The following is a 10,887-nucleotide window of genomic DNA, read 5'->3' on the forward strand; positions in this document are numbered from 1 at the left end:
TTCATTTGACGCAACAGTACTCCTTTACAAAGACTCTGAAGGGTATTCTACATCAACCAGCTATGTAACAGCTTTATAATGCCAAGTGTCCTGTACAGAGGTTTACTCCAATGAACTGGCTTAATTTAGAATGTAATCTAACCAATTATATTTAATAGCATGGCTAAGAAAATCAGCCCCATAGTCTAAAAACTGTTGTCTCTGGGAAAAAAGCAAGTGGACTTTCCTTTTATGTTCTACCTCTTAGAAGGTATAGGAATCACAATATTCTATGCAAAACCAGAGATATTCTCTACCTCTGATCCTTTCCATTGCTCCTTTTACATTTATAACAAATGAATAAGCTGAATGCGATTTTTCATTTTGTAGCTGCAATCTCTGCAGACAAACTGATCAACTGAAATACACTGATTTGATCAACATATTTGTCAATGAATAAGGATTTAGGAAGTCATTTTCATGATTTGGACAATTGGGCACATAGATTCATTTAGAAACTATTGTCTTTTTCTAAATGTCAGAGATGTTTAATGTGGGGAAGAAAAACTTAAGGAGGGAGACCCACATGCAGGAAATTGCATTTTTCTCTACAGCGTAATTCAGGGATACATTGGATTAGAGGCCAGAGTGATGATTTGGAAGGAACTAAAAGCACTGATATTTGATAGAGACCTGGTGAACTAAGGAAGCAATTCTAAACAGATTATTTTGGATGTGGAACAGATATTTCCAGTCATCACTGCAGTTTTTAGTCCTTGACAGTGATTTAAGCTCTGAGGAATGCTAAGCAATGTTGCACCTACACGTACATATGCCCTGCACAATCATATGCCCTGCTACCAGTAGCTGCTCTCAGCACAGCTTTCCTCTTTCACCCCATGCCAAGGAATTTGCCATACATGCAGACAGTCAAAGTGAAGAGGGTTGCCTTTTAATAATTATTTTTCATAGTTCCCTTCTCAATTTTCAGTTTCAACAGCCTCTTCCCATTCAAATTGTCTGCGTTTACTTCACCTTCCTTCTCAAACCACCATTTCCTTTACAATACATCTTCAACTTAGGTTATATAAAGAAATGCTAGGCTTTGTCTTTGCACACAAATTCCTCTTTGAGTATACCTATGCTGTATAAATTCATATTACTGCTTGAGTATACATATGCTGTATAAATTTGTATTACTGCTGTTCGTTTCAAGAATCACCTCTTTCCTGGCAGGAGAAAATCAATAGATAAGATTACTAATGAGAATGGAGTCCTACTGCCTCCAGCACTTAGCAGATTATTAATAAGCTTTTCCTCATGGATTGTTTGTCATGTAAGAAATCATAACTGAATAGCACCGTACACATAAGCAAAAGTGAAATGTTAATAATATTTCTACCTAAAGTGTATCATATTAATTCATATTAAAATAAATGAGGTTTACAATCATCTTGACAGGAATCTACTAAAAGTAATATACTTTCTAGAAATTTGAAACTCCCTAAATAAATGTAACTGTCCTTAAATATTAAAAGACGTACTGGAAAAGGCCTTCAAGAAAACAAGTCAAAATCACATTGTTTATTTTTCATGTATGAACAAGAATTGAAGAATGAAAAGCTCAGAAGGAAGGTAATAAATGTAAATAATGCATAGGAAAAATTTTACAAAACTTTTACTTTTGTAAATTGTGCGTTTCACTGAGTTTTAACATTAGCTGGTTAAAGTCTTGATCATATTTTTATGAAAGATTAAATCAACAAATAAACCATTGAGAATGTGGAAGAAAAGTTCAGAAAATTAAAAACTGAGAGGTCATTACTCATGTCAACTTATAAAAATAATGATCACGTTAAACATAACTTACTATCTTAACATACTGGGTTAATATTGTAGTAGCTTATGGAATCATAGGGAAAGGTTTTGCAAGGATTATGCTTTTCTCCTAGCATGTTAGGAAAAATTTACACTGGATTTTGGTGAAGCAAAATATGTACACTTTCAACCAAGATATTCCGGGTCTTTATGTTAAGTAACATAATTACATCAAATGTATTTTTCCATAAAATTTACCACTATATGTAGGAGAAGGTATAAGAACTTCTGTAGCAATTTCTGTATTTGTGACAATAGAAGTAAAAATAGCAAAGAAAATATTATTGAATATATTTTAATAATTTAAAGTAAATATATTAGCACATATTTTATAGAATATCAATTTATTAGCAACTAATATATTTATTCATCCTATATATAGGATCAGTTTTATATATATATATTATATATATATATATATAGAGAGAGAGAGAGAGAGAGAGAATGGACATATATATTTTCTTTTTTTTAATTTTATTTATTTAAGCTCTGGGATACATGTGCTGAACATGCAGGTTTGTTACATACGTATACATGTGCCACGGTGGTTTGCTGCACCTATGAACCCATCATCTAGGTTTTAAGCTACGCATGTATTAGGTATCCTAATGCTCTCCCTCACCTTTCCCCCCACCCTCCGACTGGCCCTGTTGTGTGATGTTCCCCTCCCTGTGTCCATGTGTTCTCATTGTTCAACTCCCACTTATGAGTGAGAACATGCAGTGTTTGGTTTTCTGTTTCTGTGTTAGTTTGCTGAGGATAATGGTTCCCAGCTTCATCCATACCCCTGCAACGGATGTGAATTCATTCTTTTTTATGGCTGCATAGTGTTCCATGATGTATTTGTGCCACATTTTCTTTATCCAGTCTATCATTGATGGGTATTTGGGTTGGTTCCAAGTATTTGCTATCGTAACTAGTGCTGCAGTAAACATACATGTGCGTGCGTCTTTGTAGTAGAATTATTTACATTCCTTTGGGTATATACCCAGTAATGGGATTGCTGTGTCAGATGGTATTTCTCGTTCTAGATCCTTGAGGAATCACCACATTGTCTTCCACAATGGTTGAACTAGTTTACATTCCCACCAACAGTGTAAAAGCATTCTTATTTCTCCACATCCTTGCCATCATCTGTTGTTTCCAGACTTTTTAATGATCGTCATTCTAACTGGCATGAGATGGTATCTCATTGTGGTTTTGGTTTGCATTTCTCTAATGACCAGTGATAATGAGCTGCGTTTCTTGTTTGTTGGCCACATAAATGTCTTCTTCTGAGAAGTGTCTGTTCATATCCTTTGCCCACTTTTCGATGGGATTTTTTTTATCTTGTAAATTTGTTTAAGTTCCTTATAAATTCTGGATATTAGCCCTTTGTCAGATGGATTGAGTGCAAAAATTTTCTCCCATTCTGTACGTTGCCTGTTCACTCTGATGATAATTTCCTTTGCTATGCAGAAGCTCTCTAGTTATTTAGATCCCATTTGTCAATTTTGGCTTTTGTAGCAATTGCTTTTGGTGTTTTAGTCATGAAGTCTTTGCCCATGCCTATGTCCTGAATGCTATTGCCTAGCTTTTCTTCTAGGGTTTTTATGGTTTTATGTTTTATGTTTAAGTCTTTAATCCATCTTGAGTTAATTTTTGTGTAAAGTGTAAGGAAGGGGTCCAGTTTCTGTGTTTTGCATATGGGTAGCCTATTTTCCCAGCACCATTTATTAAATAGGGAATCCTTTCCCTATTGCTTGTTTTTGTCAGATATATATATATATTTGACAATATATATATGACAATAGAATATATATATATATGTATATTGGCAAAGAAAATGAACCAAAACAGGTTTTTGGGCCCATGAGATTAAAGCCAATGTCTGTTGCAATCATTTGGCATTTAGCACAAAGACTAACATACATTAAGTCCTCAAAAAATAATTATTGAATACCTGATGTGTTCATGCCATTAAAATTCAGTATTCTGTATCTGTATTTGATAATCCCATAGATCTTTTCTTGTGATACATCTAAATGAAAAACTACTCTAAGCATTTTCAGGATTATCTCGATCTCTTTACAGTTCAATACAGCCACAAAAATTCAGTGTTCTTATTTGGATGTGTGTTTTCAATCCTGTTAAGTGAGATTGCTGCCAGATGGCATTTCTTAGTGTAAAAATGAAGTTGTCTCGTGTTCACCCGCATAGTCATGTTGGCTTATTTTACCAGCTGCAAAGTGGTGATTAGGAAAGGAATAATACATTAACAGAAGGAAAGTGCAGCACCTTCATTTATTGAAGTTCTCGAGACTATTGTAATTTATGAAAAAAACTTCATCAGAATAAAGTATCACTTTACGTTTCACAACTTCATAAAAAAGAACTTGACTGGACAATATTTAAAGGATGGCTTACATTTCCTGAAAGAAAAATTACATTATGAATCATTATGTAAACTAAGGTGTGTCAAACATTTCAGTAAAAAAGAGTGCTCAAGAATGAAGATACTCCAAGTATATCAGGGTATATAGGCATAGCACATTCGAAAGAAAACTTGCACCACAGAAACTAGATCTATTCTCAGTGAGAAGTGATTGTGTTTAAGACAAAAAACAATGTGAAATACAATAGAAATTTCTTAGTTTTTACTTTTACAGTTTTATTTCTAATATTTATAAATTGTTTATTTTACAGGTATAAAAACATACCTTAAGCATACACATTTTTATACTAGTTTTATCTTAGTGAATAATTAAAATTATAAGAATTTCTCACCATTGAGTGTCACTGATTCTTTTTTCTTCCAAAGGAAACACTGTTTAAATAAATAATCAACGTCCACTCCCACTCATTGTTTAAATTTGGAGAAATAATAAGACTAAAACTTTTAACAGGTTGATCAATCCTTTAAATAATATTTTTCAACCCTTACTATGTGGAATTGATCATTGAGCAAATTACACACAGTCTTTGTCCTAGAGGAGTTCATGGTCCTGCAAAACTTTCCAAACTACATAGGGAGGAATACGACTAAGAGTGTCACTGTCTGCTGTTTACAAGTTGTGAGCTCAACAGATGTGGAAACAATCTAAATGTCCACCAACAGAGGCATGGAAAAAGAAAACATGGGATATACATACAATAAATTACCATTCAGCCTTTAAAAAGAAAAAATTCCATATATAGGTGAACCTGGAAGACATTATGCCAAATTACTGCAACGGATTGCTAAGTGACATAAACCAGTAATGAAAAAGATAAACACTGCATGCTTCCACTTATATGGGGTATCAAAAATAGTGAAATTCATAGAATCAAGGAATAGAATGATGGTTGCCAAGGGCTGGGGGAGAAGGCAATGGGGAGTTACTAATGCATAGATACATGGTTTCCATGGATCAAGATGAATAAACTTCACCAGCGTGGTGGTACCCAGCTATTCGGGAGGCTGAGGCATGAGAATCACTTGAACCCGCGGAGGTGGAGGGTGCAGTGAGCCAAAATGGGGCCACTGCACTCCAGCCTGGGCAACAGAGTGAGACTCTGTCTCAAAACAAAAAACGAAAAAACTCTCATTAAAAAGTGATTTTGTTTATTCATATGCATATATACACAGATGTGTAAATATATGCACACACATATATTTATATATATATATAGAGAGAGGGAAATTTAAAGGAATTCATTCATATATAAATATAAACATATATATAAATATGCACACACATACACACACAGAGAGAGAGAGAAAGAAAGAGATAAGCCACCAAATACTTATGGTCCACTTCCTTATGAGTACATCATGGCGTCTACTGCGTGTATTACTATAGACGCATTCAAAAGAAAACTTGCACCACAAGAAGGGATGATGCAGAACGTTGAATATTGCTCAGCAACAAAAAAAATGAAAATACGAGGAAAGTTTAGAACAAGTTTTTATGTTAGTATCTATAAAAATATCTGGTAACTAATAGGTACTCAGTAGAAATGTATTGAATGCATAGATGAGAGCTAATCACTGACAGTGAGCCAGAACGTGTTTTGTTTTATCAATTGTGTAACTGTTTTTTAAATGATGAAGATAAGTGAAAGTCCAAACAAAGAGTTTTCACAGATTATAATACTAGAAATTGTATCTGTTCACTCTGGACTTATTATGAATAATACTGTGAGTTAATTTTATGTTTCAACATCGCTGGGTCTAGAGGGGCTGAGGTGCTCCCAGGCTGCTGGTCACAACACTCCGATGGGTAGTGCCACCCAAAGCCCTTAGTAGGGAGGTGGCAGCAGTACCAGTTTTTGTTTGCTCATGCCAGTGGCAGCGCAGCAGGACACTGGCCTCTGTAGATTTTCACAGTAGTGGTTGGTGTTAGCATGGCACAGCAGGGCGTGGTGCCCCCACTAGCGTGTCTGTGAGCATTTGCGCCTGTGGTAGTGTTAGCATGAGGTCGGGGTTCTGGTGGGCTCAGGGCTGTGTGCGCCCTCTGTTCACCGTCACACGGGTGGCTGCGGCTGTGGTTGCTCAGGGTGAGGGTAGGTCTGCTGGTCTCCATGCCTAGTTTCGCACTAGTGGCAGTGTTGGTACAGGGGCTAGGTGCTGGCAAGGGTGAGGCTGGTGGATTCCATGCCCAAGAATGCTCCTACAGTGAGAACAGTGCGGCAGGGGTGGGGAGCAGAATGCACTAACACTGGCAGCAGTGGCACAGCGGAGTGCACATGCACACATGTGCTTGCAGGGAAGGGAAGGCCAGGTCCTTTTGGACACACGTGCACTGGCAAAGCATTTGGGGGTGGTTGTGGGCAAGTGCATACAGGCAGATTGCCACAGGGGAGGCTGCAGTGCAGGAAGTGCAGACTGGCTGGTGTGTGTCCTCAGGTGCTGCTCTGTTGGAGCTCTCTGTCTGTGAGGTGCATTCTACCAGCACAGGAGCTATGATGTGGGACCCCAGGAGGTCCTCCTCCCCTGGGCATCTGAGACTGCACGGCAAGCAGGTATGGCCTGGCTAGGTGTCCCCGGAGAGGCCAGCAGACTGAGGGGTGCTCAAGTCAGACCAGCCCCATCTCATGCGCACGACCACCGTGCGGAGTTGAGATCTGTCAGATCCCTTAGGACTAAAGTCTCCTATGGCAGCAAGTTGAGCCTAGGGAAATGGGTGTCCCTGCCTATACTCCATTACAGACATTCCCGCAGCAAACCCTCTGGGCTCACACTGGCTGGAGTTCTGCCCCGCCCCTTCTCTAAGCAGCTCTCTCTGCCAACTCAAGTGTCCATGGTGGTCATAATTTATCCTTCTGTCAGGATTGCAGAGGCTCTTAGTGAGAGTGAGTTGCTCCCTGCTGAAAAAGGATATTTTAATCTGACAACAACTTAACTTTAATTGCATACAAAAACTTTATGCTTTTACTTTCTCACACATTAAAAATGTTTGCTATAAATAGCTCTTATTATTTTGAGATATGTTCCATCAATACCTAGTTTATTGAGTGTTTTTAGCATGAAGAGGTGCTGAATTTTATTGAAAGCCTTTTCTGCATCTATTGAGATAATCATATGGTTTTTGTCATTGGTTCTATTTATGTGATGGATTACATTTATTAATTTGTGTAAGTTTAACCAGCCTTGCATCCCAGGGATGAAGCCGACTTGATTGTGTTGGATAAGTTTTTTGATGTGCTGAGGATTCAGTTTGCCAGTATTTTATTGAGGATTTTGGCATCGATGTTCATCAGGGTTAGTGGCCTGAAATTTTCTGTTTTTGTTGTGTCTCTGCCAGGTTTTGGTATCAGGATGATGCTGGCCTCATAAAATGAGTTAGGGAGGATTCCCTCTTTTTCTATTCTTTGGAATAGTTTCGGAAGGAATGGTATCAGCTCCTCCTTGTACCTCTGGTAGAATTCGGCTGTGAATCCATCTGGTCCTGGACTTTTTTTTGTTGGTAAGCTATTAATTATTGCCTCAATTTCAGAACTTGTTATTGGTATATTCAGGGATTCGACTTCTTCCTGGTTTAGACTTGGAAGGGTGTGTGTGTCCAGGAATTTATCCATTTCTTCTAGAGTTTCTAGTTTATTTGTGTAAAGGTGTTTATAGTATTCTCTGATGGTAGTTTGTATTTCTGTGGTATTGGTGGTGATATCCCATTTATCACTTTTTATTGTGTCTATTTGATTTTTCTGTCTTTTCTTCTTTATTAATCTGGCTAGTGGTCTATCTATTCTGTTGATCTTTTCAAAGAACAGCTCCTGGATTCATTGATTTTTTGAAGGGTATTTCATTTCTCTATCTCCTTCAGTTCTGCTCTGATCTTAGTTATTTCTTGACTTCTTCTAGCTTTTGAATTTGTTTGCTCTTTTTTCTCTAGTTCTTTTAATTGTGATGCTAGGGTGTCGATTTTAGATCTTTCCTGCATTCTCATGTGGGCATTTAGTGCTATAAATTTCCGTCTAGACACTGCTTTAAATGTGTCCCAGAGATTCTGGTACGTTGTGTCTTTGTTCTCATTGGTTTCAGAAAGCTTCTTTATTTCTGCCTTAATTTCGTTATTTAACCAGTAGTCATTCTGGACTCCTTCCTTACCCTTTATACAAAAATTAACTCAAGATGGATTAAAGACTTAAACATAAAACATAAAACCATAAAAACCCAGAAGAAAAACTAGGCAATACCATTTGGAACATGGGCATGGGCAAAGACTTCATGAGTAAAACACAAAAAGCAATTGCAACAAAAGCCAAAATTGACAAATGGGATCTAATTAAACTAAAGAACTTCTGCATAGCCAAAGAAATTATCATCAGAGTGAACAGGCAACCTACAGAATGGGAGAGACTTTTTGCAATCTATCCATCTAACAAAGGGCTAATATCCAGAATCTACAAAGAACTCAAACAAATTTACAAGAAAAAAACAAACAATCCTATCAAAAAGTGGGTGAAGGATATGAACAGACACTTCTCAAAAGAAGACATTTATGTGGCCAACAAACATACGAAAACAAGCTTATCATTACTGGTCATTAGAGAAATGCAAATCAAAATCACAATGAGAGAGCATCTTGCACATTTTAGAATGGTGATCATTAAAACGTCAGGAAACGACAGATGCTGGAGAGGATGTGGAGAAATAGGAAAGCTTTTATGCTGTTGGTGGGAGTGTAAATTAGTTCAACCATTGTGGAAGACAGTGTGGCGATTCCTCAAGGATCTAGAACCAGAAATACCATTTGACCCAGCAATCCCATTACTGGGTATATACCGAAAGGATTATAAATCATTCCACTATAAAGGCACATGCACATGTATGTTTTTTGCAGCAATATTTACAATAGCAAAGACTTGGAACCAACTCAAATGTCCATCAGTGATAGACTGGATAAAGAAAATGTGGCACATACATACCATGGAATACTATGCAGCCATGAAAAAGAATGAGTTCATGTCCTTTGTAGGGACATGGAGGAAGCTGGAAACCATCATTCTCAGCAAACTGACACAGGAACAGAAAACCAAACACCGCATGTTCTCACTCATAAGTGGGAGCTGAACAATGAGAACACGTGGATACAGGGAGCAGAACATCACACACTGGGCCTGTTTGGGAGTGGGGGGCAAGAGGAGGGATAGCATTAGTAAAAATACCTAATGTAGATCACGTGTTGATGGGTGCAGCAAGCCACCATGGCACATGTATACCTATGTAACAAACCAGCACGTTCTGCACATGTATCCCAGAACTTAAAGTATAATAAAATAAATAAATAAATACATACATACATACATAAATCAGCAGTACTTGGGGATTTTATACAGTTGGCAAATGAATTGCTGACTCGGGTAGCATTAAGAATGTAGTTCTGGAATCTCCACATACACACTCATGTCGTGTTCCTTTCACCACTCAGAGCCACTGAACTGCTGCTGCTTGGCCATGACAAACTGTTGGTGGCTGCTGTTCTAAGGCTTGATGGACTTAGTTACCTAAGACTAAACATAAATATTTGTCTTCCAAATGAGTTCATGAAAATCATTTGAAGGAGTGAAGTCCAATCCCAGAACTCCTTGCTTTCTTTAAATAACCCATTCATATATATTTTATATTCCATTTATTCTTAATACTCTCAGGCCCCAAATCAGTGAGATGATGTGTGTTTTCAACATGCAAATTTCGAGATGATTTTACTCAAACCCAAAAGATACTATCATACACAAATTTTCCAATGTTGCAAATGCCTTAATATTATAATATCTAATATCTTGACTTCATCTTTCACAGTCTTAAGATGCTTTCACAGAGAAGAGAAAACATCTGAATGAATGGGCTCCTGAGAAGAAAGAGATATTGTCCACTGTGACATCACATTATAAAGTGATATGGAAATTTAGTTAATTTATTATATATCATATAATTATTATTTAAGGTCTTGGCATCTTGCAGGCATGGAATTCACAGCATAGAGCAGATTGCCTAGATACAGAAAGAAGAGTCCACATTGATGCTAATAACGCTTTGGATAACCTCCTAACTTACTTCCTAGACCTTATTAGCTCCAGCAATCTCCACTTTTCTCCTTCTACTCATTATCAAGTTTCCACTTCTCTGACAGCAGAGCACCACCACCCAAATTTCAAAGAGTGAATATTTCCACCTTTCCATATTTCTTGCTCTTTGTGAACTTGTTCTTCACCTCCTTTGTTCTGTCTAGTCTGTTAGTCTTCGTTACAATCCCATACACATGTACCGTCTATCCTGTATGAACCCCAAAATAGACAATTTCAATGTCTCTTCCCTGGTCTCCCAGACTTGCTCACCCCTTTCACCTACATTGTGAATTGCCTCTTCTTGGGTAAGCACAGAATTTAGTTTTCTCCAACAGAAAACAAAAGCCTTAGATTCATTTTTGTAGAAAGTATTGGTAACCATGTGGATGTATCCTGTCACTAACATTATACAGTTGGCATTTCAACTGTATGATGTTTAGAACTAGAAAAAAGAAAAGCAAACTTCAGGAGAATGTAGAAAAAAAAAAACTTGTTTCCTTG

The sequence above is a fragment of the Symphalangus syndactylus genome, chromosome 8, assembly GCF_028878055.3.
Source record: "Symphalangus syndactylus isolate Jambi chromosome 8, NHGRI_mSymSyn1-v2.1_pri, whole genome shotgun sequence".
NCBI classification, from domain to species: domain Eukaryota; kingdom Metazoa; phylum Chordata; class Mammalia; order Primates; family Hylobatidae; genus Symphalangus; species Symphalangus syndactylus.